The following is a 12,261-nucleotide window of genomic DNA, read 5'->3' as shown; positions in this document are numbered from 1 at the left end:
CACACAAAACCTGGCAATACTGGCTGAGCTCATGATACCAAGGATGCAGCCATACCTTCATGGATGCGCTGAATGGCTCTATAAAATACTGTTGCGCGGAATGCGCGCCAGTGTGCTTTTGGTGTCGCTTGTCGACAAGAGGTGATGATGAAAAGTTGTCAGCTACAGAGCGAAAGTCTCCCCGGGATATGCTGTGAAATCAGAGAGAACCCCCAGCAAACCCAGTTGCTCCATTATGCAGCACACGTATTTTACATTACATTATGCAGTAGCGCAATGTACAATCACATCACAGTACGTGTGAATGAATGATGAGTATTGAGTATGAGTCATGTCTGAATTAGCCTCGGAAACCCATGCTTTTTTTTTTGCTATGTCTGAATGAACACGCTAATGCATTTCACATCCGGAACCAGAGCAAGCACTAGCAGCACTAGCACTAGCCCTGGTCCAGCTCTGGACCAGGGCTAGGGAAGCACATACTTGTCTCTTGTCTGGTGACAAGGATTGATGAGAGAAATCATCCTGCTCCTTGTTTCCAAGCTATTAGTGCCTTCTTGCAGTTATTTATCGGCCAAAGTTAACAACACGACTCAAACTAACTGGCCACTGCTAAAAGCACTTACGCCCGAACAGGGACTTGAACCCTGGACCCTCAGATTAAAAGTCTGATGCTCTACCGACTGAGCTATCCGGGCTCTGCAAGACAGTAGTAACACAGTTGATCTTATTTTTGTTTTGTTTTGTAAAGCGACTTGCTATACTTAGAAAAGCACTACACAACTTGAATAATGTATGTATTATGCATGTTTATTATCATTATTATGTGATACAAAGGGGTATCTTTCTCTGTTTACAGGAAGATCTCAAGGTGGTGGGTAGGTATCATTGAAGACAATTCTTGCCCGCAAAATAGTATAGGTACAGGCACATAAAGCCACTAAGTAACCCTTATTTTGGCTTCCACCTGTTCACTGTTGCTGCATTCAAATATGTCAGTTGCAAAACATGCAACATAAATGATGCAGTTGTTGGTGTGTTCAAGAAACAAATATGACGCCATCGCCATGTGCAGGTCGACAGTCTCAAGCGTACATTTACAAAAAAATCACTAGAACACAGGAAATTACATCTACTATGTTAAAAAAAAAAAATTCAGGGGGAGGACTCCCAAAAACAGAACTTTAAAGTGGCTTAAGATGCAAGTATAGGCTAAAGCCAAGCTGGATATAGGGATTGTATTTGTTTGGGGGTATTGAGAACTGCTGTTCTATGGTAATTGCATGTTATGTTCTGGAAGTTTTCTCTACCTCCATACTCAAGGGTCAAGAATGATGTCTTTTTCCAACACATAAACCTCCCTAATGGAAAGGTGTTACATAACCATAGTGGATTTGGCAAGCAAGAATGCAGAATTCACCAAAAGAAAGGATAGATTGTTGCAGCTTGTATATGGCTCATAGATGACCTGTATGGTGAATTTGGAAATTGTCCTTTGTTTTACTAGGCATGTGTGTGTGCGTGGTGCATGCGTGCGTGCGTGCGTGAATGTGTGCTTGCGTGTCTGTGTGTGTGTGTGTGCATGTTGCGTGTGTATGATTCTGCAATAAAAAAGTACAGATTTTGAGCCTTACTGGCATGTAGTATACTTCAGAAAATGCAGTTTACTCATTTGAACTGCAGAATAAAATACATACGCCCTCTTAGTTTCATAATTAGAACTGCTTATTTAACAAGGCCAGATCATGTGCCACGAGTTGCTGTGGCTGGTGTAGGCCTAATTGTGTTACAGACTGACTGGCCTCTGTATGAAAGAGACAGGGCAGGAGAATGGGTCGTCTGCGGTCCCTGACCCCAACTGCCAGGGTGTGTCATGCAAGACTCATAACACAATTTGATCCTTTGTCCACACAAAACGTGAAGTCAGCAGCAGCTCAGACATTTTTTCAGAGCATAGTTGCCATAGCTGACACTGGACATTATTGAAAGCAGCATCACACTTGATCGATCCAGTCATAGTGAGTCACTTCAACAGTCAATGCTATTGTCAAAATGCCTTTTGGTTCTCTGTTGTAAGGTACAGGCTGGGTAGCGTGCAACCTAGTGACAGGTCAATGTAGCCAACATATCCATGACAGTCCTCAATAGTACAGTACAACCACTCTTCTAATGACGCAAATAAATCTTAAGGGGATTACACATGATTCTGTCCGTGTGGGTGCCTATTACTGCTTTTATGTAATAGTTTTGTCTGTAGGCTCGGGTGGGCCTTGACACAACACCACCGGACCTGGGTCCTTTCTGACCATTTTGGTGCCCTAGGTCAGTCAGACACACTGTCGCCCAGTCCACACAAAAACACAAACACGCCACCATGCTTCAATTACAATGCAACAATGTGTTACTACAGCACCAGACATAAACACACCGACAAGTAGCCTACTCCCCAAAATGTTAATCATTAATCTGTGACATCTCACCTGTGTCTTCAATTTACGTCTTGTCTACACTTGTAATTGGATACATTGTGATAAAAATCTATAAATAATTTTATAGGCACTTCACCCACTTTCAACCTTATCTTCATATAAGTAAGTAGGTCGGAAACTAAACTAAACCCTTGCTGAGGTGAAGCGCCACAGTCACCTACCATCAGCTCCCAGTGCTTACCGCACATCTTAGTAACCCAAGCCGTGCTACTCATACGCTGAGTTGTAGATACCTGGGATCAAACCTAGAACCTTGTGGCCTTTGGCCCTCATTAATGCTCATTGTCTCCGCCAGGCCGAAAGGCATGGCCAGAGAGTATGTTATACCCTCCGTCCGTCCGTCTGTGTGTCCTGTCCGTGTGTTAGCAGCTAATCTCCGGCACCGTTGGCCCGGTCGCTGCGAAACTGTGCACAATCCCTGGATACCAATTCAGAACCTCTGCCTCAAAGTTTTCACATGGGCCTGTTATAGCGCCACCTGGAGGCCGATTTGTGCAAAACCCATTTTTTAATATTACTCCTACAGATTTTATCCAAACGTCATGCAAATCGGTACACAGTATCTCTATAGTCATGTGATCAACACGGATCTGTCCGATTTCCCATATTCCATCCTCATTGGCTAAGGTTGGCTTCCAAAATTTGCAAGATTGGTCCGTTTTGAACAAAATGCCTCAAATCATGAACGCAGCACAAACACATTCCCACTAGGCCACATTGGCCTGTTATAGCGCCACCAGCAGGTCTAATTTAGCAAAACACATTTTTGGAACAAAATGCCACAAATCATGAATGCAGTGTCCGATTGCCATGAACGACCTAAGAATAAATGGCACCCTTTTCACATTGGCCTATTATAGCGCCACCAGGAGGCCACAATAACGTACCTTATCTGGCGGAGACCTGTGCTCCGAGGAGCACTTTTTCTAGTTATAAGATGGCACTGTTTATGTCTACTGGCTCTGTGTCTCATAGACTTTTTCTTGACCACAAATGTTAAGAATCGTATTTAGATCATCAGCATGTTGTTTAGACAGATGTTTGATGTTTATCTGGTATCTTAGTTTCTTTGAAGCACTATATTGTTCTCTTTGCACTCCACTCATGAGACTATCTACTCTGTTGTTTGTTGATTAGGGTTCATGCCATTTACTCTGATTTCACACTTGCCTAAATGGTAAATTGGGAATTGATGTTGGGGAAAATGGCCATGTGAGCTGAACTTCAAAAAGCATGTACCAGACTCTCCATGTTTGCTTGAGAGCATAGTGTATTTTTAGTCTGTTTGCCTAGTTTGTTTTGTCAGGCCTGTATCTCTGTGTCTTTCAGGCAGTACTTTTGCTAAACGTTCAAAGTCTGAACTTTGAGAGTAAACACCCCTGTCTGGGCTTTTAGTGTGACACTCAGGCCCACAAAGCTTAATGCAGTAGCCTCACTTTAGTTTGTAGGCTTTACACATTCTTTATGTAAAGCATTTACAGTAACATCTCTTGAGGCCTACTTCATTTCAGAGCAGTCAGAGAAGTCATATGGTTTCTATAAATGTATAGAGTACATCATCAATTTTTATTTTAGCATGTATACTTCACTTGTACAGAGCCTGAAGCTCAAAACAGGCTTTATATGGTATATTTATTTTTTGTAGTGTCAAGTTCAGCTCACTTTATCTGGTGTGTGAGTCCCACTGACCTAAAACAAATTATTCAAACACTGAAGTTCACCCCACCCCTATTAGGTGGAGATACTCAATGTGTATCATGGGGCCACCATATTAGGGTGCTCCCTTATAAAGAGAATTGATTTGGGGAATACCCAACAGTGGTAGTAATCTTTGGTGGTTCTCTGTGTGACACCGTCACCATATTAGGACAATGCCTTTTGTGGTGGAATGAAGGGCAGCATCAGGTCCTGTAAAAATGCATTGAAGCATTTGGTTAGGATTCAGGATACAGGCTTGTGTTTTTATCTAATGCTATGTTACTGTAATCTCTTTTAATGTAGATTAGATTGCACATTCATGTGCAGTATGGAGAGGAGGGTGTTCAATCAGTACAGAAGCCAAGATGAAAGGTTGAAATTACAAATACATATATTTAAAAAAAGAATCCCATGCAAGATCAAATGATCTGACCCATATGTTACTTTATGACAATGAATAACTATTTTCATATGTTTATAGTTGACTTTTTGATCTCAAATGATAATTTCATTATTTGCACACATAAAGCAAAGCCATTCTGTGAACTTTATGTAATGCTCCCCCTTATATAATGTGCCCCTCTTTGAAAGGTTTTTATTATCTTAAATAATCAATCATCAACTAAAGTTTGATCATGTGGGCTACACGTGCATTGTGTGTGTGCAGTGTGTGTGTGTGTGTGTGTGTGTGTGTGTGTGTGTGTGTGTGTGTGTGTGTGTGTGTGTGTGTGTGTGTGTGTGTGTGTGTGTGTGTGTGTGTGTGTGTGTGTGTGTGTGTGTGTTTGTTTTAAATGTGCATTGCTGAGCCTTGTCAAATAGAAATGTCTATTACTTTGTAACAGACAATCGATTCTTGAGTCCTAACAAATTTGATTAATTATCCAAATCATAAAATGAAAATGCGAGTGAGGAAAATAATTATGTTACGACAAAGAGAATGATATGTAGTTCATATTCTATGAGTACTTAAAGTCTGATTATTAATAAGTGAAATTGTGTGTTGCTATGCAAGAAGATGTAACTTATGTAGGCGACATAAAATGCAGCATGGTTGTTTGTTTATTTGTTAGTTTATTTCTCATGTGATGCTTCTCATGTGCACCTTGACTGAAGAAGCTCAGGTTTAAAGATCAAAGTTCAGCTAGCTTTAGCTAAAAAGGGATTCTCTCCAAGAGTACAGCTGGCTGCTCTTTGAACAGAATTCAAAGCTATGCCCAAAATTCAAGGGTACAACAAATAACCACTGTTATTAGTGTGGTTGCCCGAATAGGGCAACCAGATAGTATAGTATACTCTTCCGACTTTATTATTCTAGATAAACTTTTTTCTGTCTCGCTATTTCTCCCACAGTTTATTTTTCCCACACAAATTGACCGGCTTCACCGAGAATAGACTGCTTGTACTTTGCTAAGAGATAGGTTGCATAGTTTAATTGATATTGATTTATTAGTGCATTAAATTTGACTTATAATGGGAATTGCAAAAACTCCCATTCAAGTATTTTTTTCTCGGAAACCGTAAGGGCTACAGTTACAAGACTTGGAGGGGAGGTTAATAGTTTATTGCAAAATGATTAAAAAAAGAATCACACCAGTCGGCCACATGGTGGCGCTATAACAGCCCACTTTACCTTTTGGCCTATAACTCTTGAACCGTAGGTCATAGAATAAAAAATCCCGGAATTTTGATAGTCCATACTGTTCGTCCGTAATTGGATTCCAAAGTTAGCGGGAGGGGCCCGTTTTACAAAAAATGCCAAAAAACACGAACGAAACGTCCAGTCAATCCCAAATTTGAATCACATGTCGAGGATGGTTTACTCAACAAATCCCCAAAAGCATTTCCACTTTGACCCATAGGGGGGCGCCACAAATGTGCAAAATGTAACCATTTGACACAAAAACATGATTTTTGGGGGGATCAGTTCTCTCAAAAAGAAAAGCAAGTGATCTCAGGAGTGACATGACGATGTCATTGGCCCGCTACATTTGTGGGAGGGGCCTGTTTCTTTAGTGGGAGGGGCCTATTTCCTCAAATCAAAATGTCAAGTGTCACGAATTCCCGAATTCAAATCGCACGTAACGCGGCCTTCGACGGTATTCCTCCAGGCGTATTCCTCGAGTCCCGGCGGCCGCGACCCGCGACCAGCGTCGGCGCAACCACACTTTGCAATTTCCCAGAATTGCGACGCGTCTAGTTTGTTACTTGTTATACTGTTGGAACTGTTTATTGTTTATTGAATGGATCCCCATTAGCTGACGCCGAGGTGACAGCTAGTCTTCCTGGGGTCCATATAAGATGCATATAAAAATAAAACATGAAAAATACATAATTACATTGCATTACATTACATTATACAAAAATTCAATACAAGACAAGATAAAGATACCGGTCATGTGGTCTGCTGCAACAAGTGTGTCTTTAACGCTATTTTGAAGGATCATTTATTTTGTATAAGATGAATGTGAGATGGTAACAAATTCCAGAAGGATATAGCGCTATATATAACTGTATGTTTGAGGAGATTAGTTCTTGGGGCAGGAAGTGTGAAAAGGCCACGGCTGGTCTGTGGCTCAACTAGACCCAACTATTTTTGTTTCAATTAATTAATACTTTCCCTTTTTGTTTTATATAAAAGCTCTTTACATAGACTCACCTACAAATAAGTAGGCTATACTATAAAATAATTAGACAACTTGTCTTTACTTGAATGACAGGGATAACCTAGTTAGAGCGTCTGGTGTGGCTCTTGTTCTCATGGGTCTTCAGCTTTAGCAATAATAATAATAATAATAAAAACTTTATTTATATAGCACCTTTCATGACATGAATGCAGGTCAAAGTGCTTTTAAGAACAAATACATAAATAAATAAAGCAGAAGTGCTTTACAGAAAAAGCAATAATAATATAACAATAAAGTAAAAAGAAGAGCAAAAAAATATTAAAACAATTTAAAATAATGGCATTAGTATAATGGCAAAAAATAATGGCAGAAAATGGGATCTCTCAGCCAAGTTATCACATAATCTGTAGGGTCCCAGTCATAGGTGGCCCATGTAACTTGATGAACCTCAAGGCTGACACCTGTTTAACCAGTAAATTTGTATGGTTGGGAGGTTGATGATTAAATAAATCTGTCTGAATCCCCTTTCACGCTGTCTGCAGTACAGACACCATTCAATTCCATGGCTTTTCTCAAGTAGCCTAATGTTATGCAAAGCCGCCAGGTAGAGGGCTATTGTTGTTGGTGTTGACGGCGTGTCGCCGACTCTCTCGCAGGCATGCATTTGCACCTTCAGAGCTGCGCCCCGCTATAGGCTCCACCACGGCAGCTGTAATGCTACTGTAAATTTGGGCCCTGACATCTGAGATTCTGATGGGGGCTGATCATTTCTGGTAGGGGCTTATGCCCTGAGGCCCCCACAGGATCGGCACCTGTGTGAGTGGCACACTTGAGTGGATTGAAATGAAAGATGTCACATGATATGTACACTTAAGCATAACAGGCATTGCCATGCGTGCACGCCAATGCACGAACGCCAATGCGCGCACGCACGCACGCACGCACGCACGCACGCACGCACGCACGCACGCACGCACACACACACACACACACACACACACACACACACACACACACACACACACACACACACACACACAAACAAACACAAACATAAACATACACATGCTTCCCAATGACACACACCCTCTGTGTCCCATGACTGTCATTGGTGCAGGGTGGGGTAGAGAGGAAAAAAGTCTACTTAAGTGGATGCACGTTCAGCTTCATGCCTCATATGACCACCATACCTTCAGATATTAGGGTGGGATTAGAGGCACAAATGTGAGACACACATCTCTACAAAGCGTACTAGCTTCCTCTAGTACGTCTGATTAAATCACCAATAATCAGAGACTTGCCTGTTGCACTTTGTTGGCCTTCCAACAGAAGAGGAGCCCTGCTGGATGCCATGTTGGGACTTCTGAGGGGCCACGTCAAATGTTCAAACACAGACTCTCACACTGAGACCGTCCAACACTCTTTAGAGCAGTCTTTTTGTGCCCAACACACCAAAGGGCAAGTAAAAAATCTCAAGGAACAACTGTATTCATAGCAAAAAATAGCAGCTCACAAGATCACAACTTTGCAATGCGACGTGTTGCAATCTTTTAGATCTGCTATTTCTGCTATTTTTGGGAAATTTGTGACGGTAGAATTTGCCTCTGTATTGGGAAATGAGTGCTGCTGGAAATTGTATTGATATAGCAAATAAAAAAAAAACATTCTTAACTTTTTGTATATTTGTATACAGTGCATTACAATAGTAAAGTGTGGTTGTCACAAAATCCCAAGGCACTCCTGGAATTGTCTCATGGCACAGCAGTGTGCTTTGGCACACCATGTGGGAACCACTTCCTTAGAGAGCCATAGTCGAGTTCATGCATAACCATTCATGCAATGTTGCAGTGTGGCACTGGCACTACATCAAATGATTTGCAGACATGGACATCATTTAGTTTTGGCAGAAAGTGTGGCACTTGCCACTCCCTAAGCTAATGGTACAATAAATCAATTAATTAGTAATGATCAAAATTAACCCATTAACTGCCAGAGGTATTTCTGAATATTTCTAGCCAGTGCCAGAGATTCTTCATTGAAAAAAAAAAGTACTCAGGAGCCGAGATAAATAATTTTTAAGTTTTAAGTTAACAAGGAAGTGGATAGGAGTCTATATCTTCGATAAATCATATATCCTTGGTCTTTGGGTCAAATTGGGGAAAAAAAGATCTACGCGATTGGCACGTGGCGGCTATAAATAGGTTCGCGTAGATCTACGTGATTGGCATGCAATGTGCAACCCGATAGCTGAATGGTTAGGGTGCATATGTGTCCCTGGTACCTGGTTCGACTCCTCTTTGGCCAGACTGGTTGCTGTGTGTCATGGTATTTGTCAGCCTTTCCTGGCTCTCTCTCTCTCTCTCTCAATGTCGCTGTAGAAATAAAGCAGAATTGCTGAAATAATGTAATTAAAAAACATAATCATAATAAGAAAAAATATTATACAAAAATACATAAAGTCTATTTTAATATAATATCATGTACAATAGTTAAAGAAACAGTTAAAGAAACACTTTTCTGTTTAAGGAGAGTGTCCTCAGAAATCACTAGGGTATGTCAGGGTATGGTGCCATGTTTGCCATTCCCTTCTTTGTTGAATGTTACTCCTAACTGAGGATGAGGAAGTTGCTGCAAAGCATTTTAGCTCTGTACCTCTCCTGCATGCAGCCTTTAGAAGACTTTCATGCAATTGTTAAAGGGATATTTCTCTTTCAAAAAAACTTTTGGTTGTTTTATCGTCTACTCAGGCTTTTTTGAACCCCCCAGACCGTTTTGAAGTTGCTTGATTCATTATTTAGATATTTGATATTCATTTTATCAGACACGCCCCCTTCCTATACAAACCCATTATAACTTCAAACTCCATTTTTAACATGTTAGAGTCATCAAAATGACTAATATTTTTCTGGGAAAATGAAAAAAATTAAATACATTAAAAAAATTAAAAATAAATGAAAAAAGTTATCGAAAAAACACGGCCCCTCATGCATTAAGAGGGCAGGGTGAGTCACCAGAACCAAGGACGGGTGTTTTTGATGAATCTAACATGTTAATATATAATATAATTATAATGGGTTTGTATAGGAAGGGGGCGTGTCTGAAAAAATGAATATCATATATCTAAATAATGAATCAAGCAACTTAAAAACGGTCTGGGGGGTTCACAAAAGCCTGAGTAGACCATAAAATGACCAAAAGTTTTTTTGAAAGTGAAATATCCCTTTAACATTGTGAGAGATAATAAATAAAGACATTGGACAGCCCCATGACACAACATGAGGTACTGAATAAAGTCTCTCATGAACTAAGGCTGTTTGCAGGGTCCATCATTATTGTTGTATTTGGAATAATAAACTAAGAGTTTAACCATTAAAATGTCATTAGCAGTATTTGCTCATTGAGCTAATGCTGAGCGCCTTGGAATACGTTTATAACAAATGACTGTAATTGTATTATACTTGGTGAAGTTAACGTGGGATGAAATTTCACATGTAAGTTATTTTTTTTAACATAAATGGCTTATGTTAAAAAAATAAGCCATTTAAGTGATAATGACATCCATAATGATATGCTGTTAATATAACTAAAGTCCTAGCCCTTAATTATTTTTACATCATTTTATTATATTAAACTGTGTATTACTGTATTCATATTATGCATCATTCATTTGATGAGACAGGGCATATTATAATTTCAGGTTTTGTCAATGTCACAGCACAGGGTACATCTTCAGAACTTTGGTCTTGCTACAAACTGGTACCACTAGAGACAGAATTTTGGGGGGTTGTGAGTGAACGTAATGCCCTGAGCAGAGTATGCCAACCACATGAACAAAGATTGGCGTGTTGTATTGGTCAGGGGTTCCCAGGCTTTTCCATGCAGTGGAACTCCACACAGCCATAGCTTCTGTCTGTGGCCCCCCATCGTGAAATGGCTAATATATAATTTTCCCCCTCTCCTTTCCAACTGGCTGAAATGGCGCCCCCTGGTGGCCCCCACTTTGGGTTTACCAACATTGAAGCGGAGGATGCACCAAGGGCGAAAAATATATCTTGTTTGTGACCCTGAAATAATAATAATAATTACCCTATATATTAATACCTGAGACCTTAACCTCTCATTTACTGCTTGTTAGAATATTCTAACATAAAAAGTAATATGGCAGAGAGTGAGAAGTGACCTCCCCAGTCTCCATCTACGGAGAAGGGAGGTGCCCTAATCACCAACAGTATCTCCATCTGAGGCACAATAACAGCTTTGATTAGGTGATAGCAGAGGAGGGAAAGGACACTATGTATGGGCCTTCTAATGAGTGACTGATCAACTCACTGCCAATAACACTTCCTGATCTCATGTGTTTCTTGCCTTGTGAATGAAAATAATTCCCTGGGTAGTCTGAGTCTGAGTATGGAAACCCCATGAGCATGCAGAGACAGGAAGAATGGATTCATGTGTAGGAAATAAACTACTGACTGACAGTGTTATACAGAAGTAATCCAATCATGAATAAATGCACATCAATTATCATTACATAATGCATAATGTGTCACTAGTCATCATGATCTGAATAATCTACCATCTTGAAACCCGTGTGCGTTGTTCTTACCCAGGACACGAAGTGTGATTAAAGTTACAATCTTGGGTGCTTACAGTCACCTCTTGCATGAGAAAAAGTACTATACCGTTAGAAAATAAACACATGAAAACGGTGGCTTATCAGACAATACCAGAACTCTTGCTGCCAGTCTCTCCCATTGCCATTCCAGCAAATTATGCTAATTATTTTGCTGGGAAGATTCTGGCACTGTTGTGAAAACGTGGCGGTTTGGGTCAAGACCAGCCTCGTTCCTGTATTGTTTGATCATTTATGATATGCTGCCCCAGGTCAAGTTAACTGTTGATGAGGAAAAACTGTGCACGCCTTGATGGCTGTACAACTGACTCATTGTTATTGATTAGACTCTGCCAGACTGAACTTTGCAGGTGTTAGATTGCCACGTGTTTGATCAAAATCTCTCTTTTATGCTTTTAGTTATTCACATGACTTGATGACTTGAAAAGATAAGGTCCACTACTATTAACAATTTCATAGCCATATGACTTGATAGGTAGACACCAAGTGGCAGCGGTGGCCTAGTGGTTAGAGGGGCGACCTTGATACCGGAAGGTCCCTAGTTCGATTCCCCAATTCATCACATCAATCATGAATCACCGCTGAATAGCCCTTGAGCAAGGCTTCCATGCAGGGTCCGGCTGGAAACAAGCTTCGTGCTTAGTCCGACACCCTGGGTAAACAACAAACTTTGCTTTTGCTTTACCAAACACTTTCAAGTTTTCACACACTAGAGCAGTGATTGATACTCAAACTCAGGAATTTTGGTTGACCCCCAATCAATCAATACAAAAATGCAAATCTTTTTAAGATAATAAGCTTAACGCAAGCTTTCGGT

Source organism: Gymnoscopelus microlampas (assembly GCF_963454915.1).
Source record: "Gymnoscopelus microlampas genome assembly, chromosome: 8".
In the NCBI taxonomy this organism is placed as follows: domain Eukaryota; kingdom Metazoa; phylum Chordata; class Actinopteri; order Myctophiformes; family Myctophidae; genus Gymnoscopelus; species Gymnoscopelus microlampas.
Note: the sequence above shows the minus strand (reverse complement) of the source record.